The following is a 15,859-nucleotide window of genomic DNA, read 5'->3' as shown; positions in this document are numbered from 1 at the left end:
TAAGATTTCTTCCTGCTCTAATATCTTGTTGGTAAATTTAACTGTAGTTCCTTAATGACTACACCTCTCCCCCCTCTTAGATCCCTTAGGGTAGCAGTATAGAGGAAATAAAAGAAAATTTCTGTATTTGTACATTTTTAAAAGGCTTATGAAAATGTTTTGTATTAACATATTGTGTAAAATATTCACTGGGGGGAAAACAGGGCAAAGCTACTTTCTTAATTCTTTCCTGAAAAAAATATTTGCAGAATCTGGATGCATATTCATTAAATCGCCATTATAAAAGAGCAGTAGATGAATTTACTAGATTATAAACTTCTTGAGCAGTGACTTTATCTTATTCAGAACTATACATCTCCCCCAATAACTAGCAGAGTGAGTATAATGTTGTTTAGTCATTTTCAGTCACATCCAATTCTTTGTGACCCCATTTGAGGTTTTCTTGGCAAAGATACTGGAGTGGTTTTTCATTTCCTTCTCCAGCTTATTTTACAGAGGACGGAACTAGGGCAAATAGGATAAATGACTTGCCCAGGGTCACACAGCTGCTAAGTGTCTGAGTCCAGATTTGAACTCAGGAAGATGAGTCTTCCTGACTCCACCACTATTCACCACACCACCTAGCTACCATAGAGTATAGTTGGATCTTAATAAATGTTGTTGAAAAATTTTGAAATGAAATTCAGTGAAATTATAATGAATAATCTCGGTCAGAAAGAAGAGAAATGAGAAGGGACCACCTCCCCAACCCTGGTCATAGGTGTAGAACAGTATATATAACATCAGACTTTTTTCAGTTATGTTGCTTAGTTTTGCTGAACTACTTTTTTAACCTCTTCTTTTCTTCTTTGTCCAAAGTGATAGGAGAGACAAAAGGGAGGGCTACACTGGAAAATATACGTAATGCAAAACCAAAAATTATTAATAAAATTTGCTTTAGAAGTAAATGAATGTCTATTAAATTAATGGAAAAAGTAAGATTCATAGAAGAAAGGGTATTAATTTCTGATTAGGATAGTGTCTAAGTAACCCAAGTAATCCCTAAATGAAAGTCAAAGGCATTGGAACTGAAGGAAAAAAAAAATTACCCAGGAGTTACCAGATAGGAGACTTTTCTCTCTTTTCCTTTGGGCAAAGAGAAAAAGACTGAAGAGGGATTTTAAAACCTAAGCAGAAAAAAAAGGGAGTGTAGAGGAAGTATGAGGATTTGAGCCAAGGGAACTGCAGGCCAGGTTTCCGTTTGGCAAGGTACTGGAGAAGTAATTTAGTACTAGCAGCAAGAGGCAATTAACATACCTCTCTCTGAAACAAAGAAGGAAGTTAGGACTGAGATGCCTAGGACCGAGAGGGAGAGAGAGTAGACTTGAGCTGCCCAAAGCTTTAAGAACTATAGACAAGCTGAGACCTGAGGCAGCTTTGGAGAATGCCTCTTTAATCAACAAGATCAAAAGAAATAAAGTATGTGAAAGTGCTTTGAAAACTGGAGAGCACTGTGTACATTGTTGTTATTTTTATTATTATTAGGAATTTCCTTCCACTAATGCTTGATTCCACTAACGACCTCAATTTTAAATGGAGGTGACCCTGGGATTCCAAAGGCTTATGCCTGCAGAGTACAAACCCTCGCAAGTTCTACTTAGTGAAACTGCAGGCATGGGCCAGTGACAGATTGTACCTGTCTTCCAAGGACCAAGCTGGTTAAATTGTACCACATGATGAAATTTATCATTATTTTTATTTCCTACTGATAATAATGATCTGCCACTACAGTCCTCCTTTGATGCCTCATTGTGGCATGAAGGTGACCCTGAGAGCCTTCAAGAACAAGCTCTGGTAAGCTCTAGCAAGTTGAAAAGATTTCTGGGGCAGGTTGGCACTGGATTGTGCATCTGACCTCTGTAGACCAGCTGTGCTATATTCTGAGGGTCTAATCACCAGAAGGCCTGACACCAGGTGATACTGATCTTCAGCCACAGCAGCTCACAAATGCTATCTCCTAAAGTGTACTCTGCTCTCATTAGACTACATCAGGATGTTTGGGTTTAATTTTAGGTGCCACATTTTAGGAAGACTATTCATCAACCAGAGAATGTCCAGGTTAGGGTGACCAGCATGATGAAAGGCCTTATGATATGATGATCAGATGAAGAAGCATGGAATGTTTAAAACCTTGCAAAAAGACAAGTTAGTAAGAACTTGATCACTGGCTTCATATTTAAATATGTAAAGAGTTAGCAGGTAGAAGAGACATCAGAATTGTTCTGCTTGGCTCTGTAGGGCAAAAATTAAGAGTGGTAAGTGGAATTGCTGAGTTTTTTCTTGACATCAGGAAAAACAGTCTAGCAATTTGATCTTTTCAGGAGAATGGAACTACTAGAAGGGTAATGGATTCTTACTTACTCGAAGTCTTCTAGCAAAGGAGGGATAAAGGGTTGCTGTAGGAGTGGCTAAGTGGCACAGTGAATAGAGCACTGGCCCTGGAGTCAGGAGCACCTTAGTTCAAATGTGTCCTTAGATGCTTGACACACTTACTCACACTTACTAGCCATGTGACTTTGGGCAAGTCACTTAACCCCAACTTCCCTCCAAAAAGCAAAAAGAAAAAAAGGATTGCCATAGAAAGGATTTTTTTTTGGAGAGGGGAAGGCAAGGTAGTTGGGGTTAAGTGACTTGCCCAGGGTCACACAGCTGGTAAGTGTCAAGTATCTGAGGTTGGGTTTGAACTCAGGTCCTCCTGACTCCAGGGCCAGTGCTCTATTCGCTGCATCACCTAGCTGCCCCTATAGAAAGGATTTTTGTTGAAGTGTGAGTTAGATATGTCCCTTCCAGTTTATAAATTCTGTCATTTTGTGGGGAAGGTAGCTTGTCAATTGGAAATCAGAGTGTAAACTCAATGGAGGTTCTCTAAATTTACTAACTCTGGAGCACCTTCCTCTATGATCTGTTCTATGATCCTATGACTGGAGTATTCATGTATATGTAGGTGGTGATAATTTCTTCTACATTTTGCTTCAAATAGTATTTTCTCTTAATGCTAACTTGTACATGAAGGTAAATAATACTTAATAAATATTCGTGCTGATATCTTAATAGCTTTTCTAAATTTCAAAAGCAAAAGAAAGTGAGTTTAAAAAGCCTGTTCATGTCCATGTGTCAATTTGACCTCAGACCCTGACATGACAGAATGGGTTTACTTTAGACATTTCTCTCAGTAATAGTCTTTATAGCTTGTTTTACTATAATTCATAAATTCTCTTGAGATTATTGAAATGTGGCTTATGTCTCTTTAAGGATCATAAACTCCCCCACAAGCCTTCAGGCTACCATAACACCAGCTATAGGACAGTTGGTTATGCATACCTACTATGTCTGTGCCTTACTCTAACACCATCACCACTGCTGCCACCACCTTGTGACAGTCTCCAGAACTAAAGTAGAAAATAAATAGTCTCTGAGAGCAGGGTTGGGGAGATTCTTTGTGATGCCATCTGCATCATAGAACTTAGATTTGGAAGGAACCTCAGAGATCATTAAGTCCAGTCTTCTCATTTAACCTCATTTTATAGATTCAGAAACTAAGGCAGAGAGCAGCTAAGGGACTTGCCCAAGGTCACACAGATAATAAATAGTACATATATTATTTGAACCTTTGACTGCAAATCCAGGCTTATTTATGCTATGCCACACTCAATGGTAAACATCACAAAGAGAAAGAAGGAGAAAGTTAAAAAGCATTTTTTTTCTGCTCAAAGTTTCTTAAAATATTCTGTCCAGATTTCTATCTTGTTCCCATCACAACCTACTTTGTATTACACTTATCAAGTACATGTTATTTCTTTCTTTCTTCAAAAAAATTTTTTTTTTGTAGATTTTAAGTTCCTTGAGAGCAGGAGCTGTCTTTAAAAAAAATCTTCATATTTTCAACACCTGGAACAATGCCTTGCACATAGTAAGCACTTATTAAGTATTTGTTGAAATGGAATAGAAAAGAATGCGGACCAAGAAAAGAAGAGAAAAAGGAAAGAAAAAAAGCGGGAAAGGTGTTTCAGAGCCATTTGTATACATTCAGATCTAGAAGAGCCAGAAATATAACTGTTAAGAGAACTGAAGCACCTCTTAGATCCCCTTGACATCCCTCCCCCGTACCAAGCACTGCTTTAATTCTGTCGATGTGTGTGCTATGATTTGGGAGCTAGAGTGAAACCTTTGAATAAGGAGGCAAAGCTGCAAAAATGACAAAATGGGAGTTGCTGAGAGTGTGATAGTGCCATGAGACAGGAGAAATACTGGTAATGGGCTGATTATTCAGAGATTTGAGGAAATGGAGAGCTTCTGTCATGGTTAAATTTATTTTTCCCCTATGGTATAGGAAAGTAGTCCAATTTTTAAAGAAAATAGAGCAAGATCTTGAGATATGCATTTCTGTGTGGTCTTTACTCAGGGTCTAGCTCATTCCAAGTCTTCTGTAAAATAAAGAAGGGGTTCATTCTGTATATTCCTTTGTGATATGAAGGCTTGAAATAAAAGATGAAATCATGCTAAAGACAATTAGCATCCCTTTTAAGAAAAAAAAAAGAAAACACATTGGTGGGGCTTTTCTTCTCTAACAGATACTTTCTCATTTTTCAGTTAGCATTTAATAGAACAAAGCTGGCTTTTGGGTTTCCATTTGGCTGAGCATTTTTTTTTCCACGATTGGGTATAGTTAACTAAGTTATGTTGGCCATTGGTCGTATTAAAAATGAGAAACTAGGTAGAAATGAAAATGGAAGAAACCACAAATAGGATTTCATTAATTGCTCCAACAGAGCTAAGTGAAATTCAGTTTTAATTTGCTCTGTAGTTCTTTATTTGGAGTTGGATGAAACCTTAAGTCATAATAAAATCAAAATGGGGGGGGGGGGAGAGAAAGAGCTTAGTGCATTAAATGGGCCTGATAAAAATCCCGATTTGGCCCAGCATTCTAAGAAGGGTAATGGAAAAACTGGAAAGGCCCCAAATCTAGAGCTTCACAACCAACAAATGAATGTAGAGAATCTATGTTTCTTTGGACCTGTCCCGAAAATATAAGGAAATGTAGCAAAAGGTGGCAAATTTTCTAGGGAACATCATCTACTGAGACAGAAGTATAATCTCGACTACAAATGTAAGCAATTATAGACTGTTCAATATTTTCTCTACTCCAATAAATATTTTTCACATACCTTTTATGTGCAGAGCTCTAGGAAGATACAAAAAGATAAGATACTGTCTCTTTTCCTATGAACATAGTCTAATGGGGCAGATAAGAAATACACACAATATGTCTATGATACCAAGTAGGATGGTGAAAGTGTTTGAATAAAGAGGGGAAATAGAGCAAAAGTTCCTAAAATGAAAAAAAAAGATTTATTATACCCCAGGGAAGGCCATTGTTTCCAAGTCCTATTGGTTGTGTATTTGTCAGTTTCTTCATCTGTAACCTGAAGGGCTTAGACGAAATGATCTCTACGGATCCATTGATCCTGAGTTCCTGACTTCAGGTTTTCATATCACTCATTCCCCTTAACTGGAATACCATCCCCTGTTCATCCCAACATGCTTTATTCTGCCTCTCCTTCAAAAGTACAACCTGTTGTCATCTTCATGAAGCTTTCCCTGATTAGCTAGAGGCACTTTAGTGAACCCAGCAACTTCATGATACTGGTTTATATAAATTGCAATTGATCATTAAGCGTATGCTTTTTTACTTTGAAAAAAAATGTACAAATTTATTAGTATTTTTTTATCTTCATTCCTGAATGTCCTTGACCCCTCCCTGCTCAGCAAGGACCTGGAAAGAAAGAAAGAAAGAAAGAAGAAAGAAAGAAAGAAAGAAAGAAAGAAAGAAAGAAAGAAAGAAAGAAAGAAAGAAAGAAAGAAAGAAAGAAAGGGAAGAAAAAAGAAAACCTAATAAAAAGAAAGAGGGGAGAAAAAGGAAGAACAGGAGGGAAGTAATTCAGCAAAACTAATAAACACATCAACTGAATGGTACAGTATATGGAATGTTCCCCTTCTATAGTCCCCTACTTCTGCAAAGAAGTGAGTGATGATATTTGTGTTTTAAATTTTCTGTTAGTCTCTTTCTATTAATGACACTGCGATTTTCCCATTCACCTAGACTTGAGGTTATGTTAATGTTTCTGTGTTTCTGTTACTCTATTTCCATTGATGACACCACCATTGTTAGTAATCATTCATTCTTCTTCTTCCTCCCCCTGCCTCTGTGCATTAAATAGTCAATCCTATATCTTCTGCCTCTTCAATTCCAATTACATCGTCCACTCCTTCCTATTCCTACCACAACCACTTTAGTTCCTGTCCTCATCTGGCCTCCTGCAATACCCTCCTAACTGGTTTCCCTGCCTTCACTCTCTCTCCTCTCTAATCTGTCTTCCATAATTATCTTCCCAGTGCACCACAGAGCACATTATACTTCTAGTCACAACTCTTCTGTGGTTCCCTGAGGCTTAATAAATAAACAGTTCCTTACTCTAGCATTTAAGGACTTCCACAGTCTACCTCCATCTGACCTTTCCAGCTTTACCTCATATTACTTTGTTCTTGGCCAGAGAGAAAGTTTTGTTTCAGCCAAAATGGACTACTCAGAAGGCACCGTTCTTACCTTTTCGCCCTCTTCTGTGTGCATTTGTGTGTACTGTCTGTCACCTATTAAACAGACACCATCAGCAGTGCCTATTGAAATCTTTCTCTTCCTTCACAGCTCATTCAGGTTCTCTCTTTTCCATGAAGCCTTACCAGATGTCAGTCAGTTCAATGTGCCACTCACTCTTCTAAGCGCTGGGGATATACATATTAGAAAACAAAATATGGTCCCTGCCCTTAGGAACTTACAATCTAATGGGGGAAGACAACACACAAAAGAAAACTGAAAAGTGGGGGAGTGGGGGTGGTCATGGGCATGATGGAAAATTCAGAGAAGTCCCAAAGTAGTACAGCCAGATGAGAAATGAGAAATTTTAAGCTGAGCTCCCTTCTTAAATGGAGGTTTTGGAGTTCATGGCTCTACCTTACGATCAGAGTGACAATCAGAGTCCCCAGCTGTAAAGGTCTGCACCTTTCCCAGATGTTTCATAGCACTTTTTCCTTACTTCTTTATACCTACAACAGCCTGCCTTGTATCCTAGTGATTTGTGCATTCAGATCATTGAAAATAAACTTTAGAGATCCTCAAGCTCTTGTCTTTTCTTTTTCATATGTGGAAACTAAGACCCAGAGAGGTTCGTTGACTTATCCAAAATGTCACATGGGTATTAAGTAGGACGACTAGTATCTGAACCAAGAACCTCTGATTCTAAATTCAAGGGTATTCCCACAACACCATAGGATTTAATTGAATTAAGGTCTCATTTGTGTTTTTTTTTCCCAAAACCTCTTTACTTAAATGAACTCTTCAAGAGTAAGAGTATGTTACAGTTTTTGCATAACTTCCCTAAATATCCAAATATATTGCTTAGTACACCATGAATACTTACCAGGTGGGTTGATTTTAAGCATTTTATAATATGTCCAAAAGCACAAGTTAAAACCAGATAAATTCCATTCCTTGTCTGTACAATTCCATCAGGCGTGATATAAATAAAATTGAAGCTCGAGGCACTATATTTATGTCAGTGAAGCAGGTGATCTAGCATTTCATACATTGAAATCTCAGTGACTTGAAATTGGATTGGGTGAAATTTAGCAGAAAATCTTTCAAGGGAAATAATAAATGATCCTATTTTTAGTTGGAAAGGGTCTTTATAGCGGTTGCCCTACTGAAGAAAAGTTCTCATTTATTTAATGTCTTGAGTAATGATCCAGAAGAATGATAAGATTTGCTATTGCTCAAAATTCTAGATGAACATAATCCATTCACCTGGTTCAGGCTGTGCCTTTACGATGTACCTGGTACCTACCTTGGGATTTGCTGTGGTGGTTCACTCAGCATGGAAAATACACAGAAGCTCTCCTAAAGATTGCTGTAGTGCTTATGGAGAATACATACATGCAAATGTACAAGCATATGAGCACAAAATTAGTGGAGCGATAGCACAGTGAGAAGAGAGTTGGACCTGGAATCAAGAAGTCCAGAGTTCAGTTCCAGCCTCAGACACTTACTCACTGTGTGGCCGTGGGCAAGTCCCTTAACCTCCATCTGCCACAGTTTTTTCATCTGTAAAATAAGGATAATGATGTCAACTACCTCACAGAGTTGTTGTAAGGATAAAATGATAATTATCATAAATCACTTTGCAAACAGAGCATTATACAAATGCTAGCTATTATTACAATTATTATTAAATGGATTTACCATTAGTCAGGGAATAGTTATTGTTCAATGCAGAAAGGCTGCATAGAGAGTTGCTTATGATGGACAGTGGAAATAGATATTAATGTAGAGGTGGAAGGCTTTTTAAATTACATAGCCTAGGCTGAGTTAAAGGATGAGTCAAGCAGTTGTGAGGAGATGAACTTGGCCAAAGAAAAAGTTTTAAGCAATGGTGCCAAGGATGATGAGATCCATAAAGCTGAGTATGAGTTGATGGCCTTGATCCTGATGTTGAAATGGAAGTTATTGCAGGATTATGTGACTGGAAAATCACTTGATAATTATATTTTAAGGTGATCTTTAATATAATGCAAGAATGGCAAGTGTTCTCCCTGATGAGAACAGGGAATCTGTAATAAAGGATAAGGAATGACTGGCAGTCAACAGAAAAGAATAAAATGAGATTTAATATATCTGGGGGGAGTAATCAGAAACACAGCTTTTTATGAGAGGTAATTTTAAATAATTTATTGAAACTTTTAGGGTCTTGAATATTCTTTAATCATTGTTAATTATATATTAGCTATCATAGATAACAAATAATGTGATTATTTATTAATTTTCCTATTATAAAATGTTGGTTTGAAGATTATAAATCCCTGTCTCTTTTTATATGTGGATTTTAAAATGGAAATTGAGAGGTTAATTCCTGAGCAATATGATTCCTAAAATTTTAATGGCAACATAAAACGATCAAGCTAAGTCTTTATTGTTCACAACATTAGATCAACCTCAAGAGACACAAAATTTATTCTTAATATCTTCATTCATTTTTATATAATTACATGAGACCAACATTCAGATGGAGCTTCAGTTACTCTCTAAGTAGTTTTCCTCTTTACCTGAGGTTTTATTCCTTCTGTAATATGAATATTTATTTCCTGTCATAGAAATGTGTCTAAATTGTGATACTAGTTCCTAGAGCATTCATTTTAGTGGTGATGAAGGAAAGGAAACCTAAATTGGTGCATCTTTCTTAGTCATATGACTAGGAAGATGGATTTTTGTAGCACATTTATTTTTACTGATAGTAAATATTTTGTTCCACTCTCATAGCCATGGAGAAAGAATGATGGTACTCCTGGCAGGTTATGTCCACCATAAAATGAAAATCAGTCTCTTAGACCAACCACTAGGGCCTGGATCCATTCATTTTACTTTTGCTAAAACCTAGCACCATAGCTAATCAGAGGACCCCCTCCTTTGTCATTCCCTTCTCTAGTGGAAGGTACAAGGAGAGGAAGAGGAAAGATTACCAAAGGAACAGCTTTTGGACAGCACTAGTACCAACATAGCACCTCTTTAATACTGATGTCCTCCATACATTAGTGCCTTTCTCTAGTCCATCACAGATTCTTCCATAGTTCCTAACCATCCTTATATTTTCATAGAATGTCACTGCCAAGAGAATAGTTCAGTAATACGGAAAAATAATGATGCTTTTCTATAAATAGGTGAAGTTTTCGATGCTGCTGACCAGAAGTATATACACAATACCCAAAGCTATACTTCATCTGGGTAGGCAGATGTAATGTGATTTGGAAGACACTAAGAAAGCCTCCCTACCTCGAAATGGGATCCCTGCAGTCTATCATCAATATTAGAAATTCTGTCAGTTTCCTCCCTTTGGGTTAATATCTTATCCCTTATGAAAATGAAAATTTCCTTGCTCCTCAGAGGAGTGCATATTATTTCTTATTAATTATTAGTATTTTAACACAAATTAGACCAGAGTATTTAGGTGATAATCAATGGAGGGAGGGAAAAAAACAATATTATTATATGTATATACTAGGCCACTAGGAAAAAAAGGAGTAAATGGGTGAAGATATTGAGAAACAGATTACAAGCCTGGCAAGGAGGCACAAATATATTAATGATGGGGGATTTCAATTTCATTCTGAATGTCTACTAGATTTGCTAGAAATTTCTTCTTGCCAAAGAAAAGGAACTGATAAATTCTTGACTTGCATTCCTGACAACCTCATTATTCAAACAGTTCAGTAAATGACATGGGAAACCGTTATTCTGGACCTCATTCTGACAAAGAAGGAAACATAAGTAGGTGGCTGAAATAGTAATGATGAAAATCTTGGGAAGATGTAACAAGTTCCTCTTAGAATCTAGGATAGAAAAGGAGAGAAGTGTCAAGTATAGTTTGATAAGGACCCTAGACTTGTAGAGAACAAACTTTATAAGGTTCAAAAATAAAGGACAGATTAAGAGTCTGTAGACTAAGATTCTCTGGAATAGGGCAGCCCAAGACATATGGGAAAGACTCAAGAATGAATTTTTAAAGAAACAAATATAGGCAATTCCAATGAGGAAGAAAAAGTGGAAGTCTTTTTTTTTTAAGGAGACCTAAGTGGAAACAAGGAATTGATCAACTAATTTAGATTGTTTTTTTTAATGTCTAGAAGATAACATCAAAAGCAGCTAAAGGGGTATAGTGTCATGAGGGCTAAATCACAAAATAAACTGCATGTGTCAAAGAAAGTTAAGCACCAAAAAAAGGACTTTTTAAAAGTTATGTTGGGAACAAAACTAAGATCAGACAATGGATGGGGCCACTGTATAGGGCGGATAGGAGAATGATAACAGACATTGGAGAGAAGCTGAACTTTTTAAAATTTGGGGTTTTTTTCTGCTTTCACAACCAGGGAAAATTATCTTTGGATTAGGAAGGATAGAACAAAAATGGTTAATAGGATTGAAATGAAAAATAAGTGAACACATGATAATAAAGCACCTCACTATCCCCCAATAAATTCATCACTGGACCTAGCTAAAATATTTGCCTGATTATATTCTAAGAAGTGGCAACTATGGCTGTTATCTATTGTTGCTGATCTTATAAACACCACGGAGAATAATGGAAGTGCCACAGGACTGCTGATAGGCAAATACAGTCCCTATTTCTTTATTTTCTCTGTCCCTGTTTTTTAAAAAAGAAATAGGGTAAAATTAGCCAAGAAATTTGACTTCCATTCCTGGCAAAATTCTAAAATGTATTATTAAAGGAATGGTCTGTGAGCATTTAGAAAGGCAAGTAGTGATCACTAAAAGCCATTGTGGCTTTATCAAGAACAAGTCATGTCATGATAATCCGCTTTTCTCCGTTTTACTTATAGTTCGAAGGAATTTTGTAGACATAGTAAATATGGATTTCAGTGACAATTTTGAAAAGGGTTTCATTCTGTCTTAATGAACTAGATGGAGAGATGTGAGAATGGAGATGGTATAATTAGGGCTTTGGGGAATTAATTGAATGACCTTGTCCAAAGAGTAGTCATTCCTGGCTTGATGTGGGCTCAGAAGAAGGTCTCTAGTGAAGCGTCCCAAGTTCTATTCTTGGCCCTGACCTGTTTAACATTATTTTGTCAATGACTTGATTGAAGGCTGACAGAATGCTCTTCTCATTACAGACATCACAAAACTGGGAGATATAGCTAACCCATTGGATGACAAAAACAGAATCTAAAATGGTATCAGCAGGCTAGAATGATGGACTGAACATAATATAATTTAAATCGGTATACATGTAAAGTCACACATTTGGGCTCCAAAATTCAGCTGTATAAATATAGAATGTAGAAGTATGGCTAGGAAACAGTTAGTGTGAAGATCTGGAGGATTTAGTAGACTTAAGCCAGTTTGATAAGCCTTTGGTAAGATGCCATGCCCAAATTGTAGGTGAGATTGTTGTTGTTCATTTGTTTTCAAATAAGAAAGTTAAGTGACTTGCCCAGGGTCATACAACTAGTGAATATCTAAGGCTAGATTTCAACTCAGGAAGATGAGTCTTCCTGACTCCAGGCCTGGCACTCTATCCACTCCCTTTTGGAGCCCCTGACTCCCATTAAGGCCCAACTCAAGTACCAGTTCCTTTAAGAGGTATTTCACTGAGTCTCTTCATTGTGACTACCTCTATCCCAATTACTATGTATGTATGGGTATCTATCTGTCTTTCTATCTGTCTGTCTGTCTATCTATCTCATCTCTACTTATCTACAAATTTATTTCATTCCTCTTGGTAGAAAATAAACTCTTTAAGAGCAAAGACTGTCTCATTTTTGTATTTTTATCCATAGCACCCAGCACAGTGCCTGGTAGATATTTTAGGCACTTAATTTTGCCTATTGTTTCATTCATTCTTTTTCTTTTTTAAAGAAATTGTTATGGGGTAGTTGGGTGGTACAGTGAATAGAGCAACGACCTTGGAGTCAGGAGGACCTGAGTTCAAATTCGGCCTCAGACATTTAACATTTACTAGCTGTGTGACCTTAGGCAAGTCACTTAACCCCAATTGCCCTGTCTTCCCCCTTCCAAAAAAGACAAAAAAAAATTGTTATGAAAGAGGCACTAAATTTAGTGCTAGGGGCAGCTAGGTGGCACATTGGATACAGTGCTGGGCCTAGAGTCAGGCAGACTTATCTTTCTGAGTACAAATCCAGCTTCAGATACTTCCTAGCTGTGTGACCCTGGGCAAGGCACTTAATCCTCTTTGCCTTAGTTCCCTCATATGTAAAATGAGCTGGAGAAGGAAATGGCAAAGCACTCCCGTATCTTTGCCAAGAAAACCGTAAATGGGGTCATGAAGAGCTTGATAGAACTGAAACAATTTGGTGCTAGGGTTATAGATATGAAAGTAAAGTGGCCCCTGTCTTCAAAGAACTTATTGGCAGAAATAACATTTACACACATCATAGATTTAGGACTAGAGGGGCCCTGAGAAATCATCTAGTTCAACATCCTTATTTTACATATGGGGAAACTGAGGCCCAGAGGGGTTTTATGACTTGCCCAAGGCTATACATATAGTAAGTGGCTAAGCAGGAATTTGAATCTAGGTCCTCAGACTCTAAATCCAGCTTTCTTTTCCTTCTACTATATAGTCTACAAATATGTATATTTCATAAATATAAAATATAGATAAAGTTATAGAGTGGTTGTAATTTGCATTGATAGAGGAAGTACCCACACCTACAAAATGATATCTCCTTGAGGACTGAAGTACTTTATTGTCCTGATGCCGGTGATAAGTCAGGCATGTGATTAGGAGCCTTTTATAGACTGGCCTTTGGAACTGTGACAAACTATAAGCTGCTGTGTGTGTATCTCTGCCTTCGCTTCTTTCTGCCTGTTATCTCTGAGCAGAGTGTGTACAGCTTGGGCACTCTCAAGGGCCAGATCTGGTTTCTGTCTCCATAAACTCGGGTTCCAGGTACCCAAGGCCTAACTAAACCTAATGAACTTATTTCCCAGTAGAAGAAAAGCAGTATCTCAGGAGGTGACAGGTATATTTGAGCCTCAGGTGGCTTGGCTGCTGGCAAACAGCTGCTGCCTCCGCCCCTCCCAGGTCCTGCCAACATACCTCATTCTCCAGCCCCACCTGCTGTACTTACTTTTCGGATTACACACTGTTGGGCTGTGAGGGAGTCCAGGCCCTGAAGCACTGAGACAAGGAACCAGCTCCCCAGTAAGGACCTCGTTAGCACAAGCTCACATCCCGGGAGCTCTGTTTTGAAAACAAGGAGACCTAGAAAACGTAAGTTGGGACTTCTCTTCTATTTCAGTTCTAAAGAGTTAGACTATTTTAGGTTTGTTCCCCTCTCCCCTCCCACCTTCCCCAGAGGATAGAGCTTCAGGAAAATAATGAAGGATCAAGGGAAAGGAGGAAGAAATATGGCATCGTGAGAAGGATCAGTGTAAATAATAAGGTGCAATTATACCTAATGCTGAGGCTTTGCTCTGTTTATATTGAGAAGCAGAGTGGCAAAGAAAAATGAGGATTGGACTTGAAGTCAGAAGATCTGGGTTCCAGTTCCATTGGTTACTATGGGCCTAACCTCTCTGGGCCTGTTTCTTCATTTATAAAATGGGGCAATAATGCATGCCTCTGCTTGCCTCTCAGGATCGTTGTAAGGAAAGTGTTCTATGAACCCTAAGGCATCACAGCAAACTCTTACTATTACCTTCCTCTGATGTATGCCTGTATTTAAATATCTTGGAAGAATTCTGTGTTTCTTAAACTTGTGACAGTTGTGGTTTAAGGTGTGTGTGTGGGGGGGGGGGGTGACTTCCTCTCTGACTCTGAAGAAATTCACCCAATGTTTCATATTATAAGGAAGAGTTCTCTCCTACATCTTGGGAATATTATGTTTATTAGCACTTTGGAAAGGAGATGTGATCTGAAGATGTGGTAGGTCACACTGTAGTTCATTTCTCTAGATTTTTATTCTGTGACAAATGAATGACTTTCTCTCTATTAGCAGTGCAAATAAAGGGCTTATTTTTCCAAGCTTGAGGTTTATCATTTCTATCTGTGCAAAATTCTATTAAATCTTTTCAAAAATCAATATGTAGTTTTGTCTTTATATAAAATAAAATGAATATTGTAAGGAGTTAAGAGAAAAGTGGTCCATTTATATTCTGAGCTTGTTATCTTTTTGTTTTACTGAATCAATAATGATGGTCAATAGTATCAATAGATGCTGCCCATTCATTCTGTAGTGGTTCCCACAGGGAGGTAGAGGCAGGGATAGGGGAAGAGGTAGTTATAGAAAGCCCTGGGAGGTTGGAGGAAGAGACTTTTGATGGCTTCTGGTGTGAGATAAAGCTATGTATGGTCTTTTGTAGGAATTCCCACTGAGGAAATTCTACATGCAAATTCCAACAATAGTAGTAACATGTTTTAATCACCTTAGTATGGTCCTATTTATTTGCTGCAACATAGATCTATTTCACTCCACTCATTTTACTGAGGCCCAGAAATGTTAAGTGATTTACTTAAAGTCACACACAGGTTATATTGGAAGCTACTAATCTATTTACAAGGAAGCCAGGTGGTACAATGGATAGAGCACCCAGCCTGAAGTCAGGAAGACCTGACCACAGACCCTTACTAGCTGTGGAACCCTGGGCAACTCACTTAATCTTGGAGAAGGAAATGGCAAACCCCTGCTTTGCCATTTTTGCCAAGAAAATCTTTGCCAAGAAAAGCCCAAATGTGGTTATGAAGAGTCAGACGCGACCAAAATGACTGAACAACAACTGATCTATTTGCATAAGAAGTGCAAAATTCCTTCTCATGCTTTCCTTTTTAATTTTTACATAGTTTAGGGCACTTCTCTTGATTCAAAACTTCTTTGGGATGGACATACTTCAAAGTCTGTTCTTGCATCCTAAAGAAAAAGGCACAATAGAATTGTAAGTACAAGTGGATACTTGGAGCTAGGTCTGGATCAACTCATCTCACTGCGGGATTACATATTTTCTTTAAAAAAGAATACTTCCTATCTGCAAAGCAATAAAAAGCCTAGTCAGGTATCAGCTTATATTAGATCATGTTTTCTTTTAAGGCATTTACTTATATTCTTAAGATGTCAGAAACCTCAAAATGAAATAATTTAAAATTAAATGAAAAAAATCATGACAAAGATCAATGCTAATAAAGCTTTCCATTCTCTCTCTCTCTCTCTCTCTCTCTCTCTCTCTCTCTCTCTCTCT

General features: G+C 37.7%; 1 protein-coding gene across 5 annotated transcripts in view; it reads left to right on the top strand.

Annotated features, from left to right (window-relative positions):
• The window catches only part of SPATS2L (spermatogenesis associated serine rich 2 like), a 254,703-nt gene that overhangs the window by 98,906 nt on the left and 139,938 nt on the right, over positions 1-15,859 (top strand). Inside the window, exon 2 of one of the 5 annotated variants that reach the window (XM_069070111.1) lies at positions 13,710-13,898. The exons of the other annotated variants lie outside the window; for them this stretch is intronic. The gene's annotated coding sequence lies outside the window, so the exon portion shown is untranslated. The remainder of the gene's footprint in view (positions 1-13,709; positions 13,899-15,859) is intronic. 5 annotated transcript variants of the gene reach the window in all.

The sequence above is a fragment of the Petaurus breviceps genome, unplaced genomic scaffold (genome assembly GCF_028583685.1).
Source record: "Petaurus breviceps papuanus isolate PSGF00001 unplaced genomic scaffold, PetGlider_PUasm1.0 90804, whole genome shotgun sequence".
Classification (NCBI taxonomy): Eukaryota; Metazoa; Chordata; class Mammalia; order Diprotodontia; family Petauridae; genus Petaurus; species Petaurus breviceps.
The sequence above is the reverse complement of the archived record's forward strand: the minus strand, read 5'-3'. Positions and strand labels throughout refer to the sequence as shown.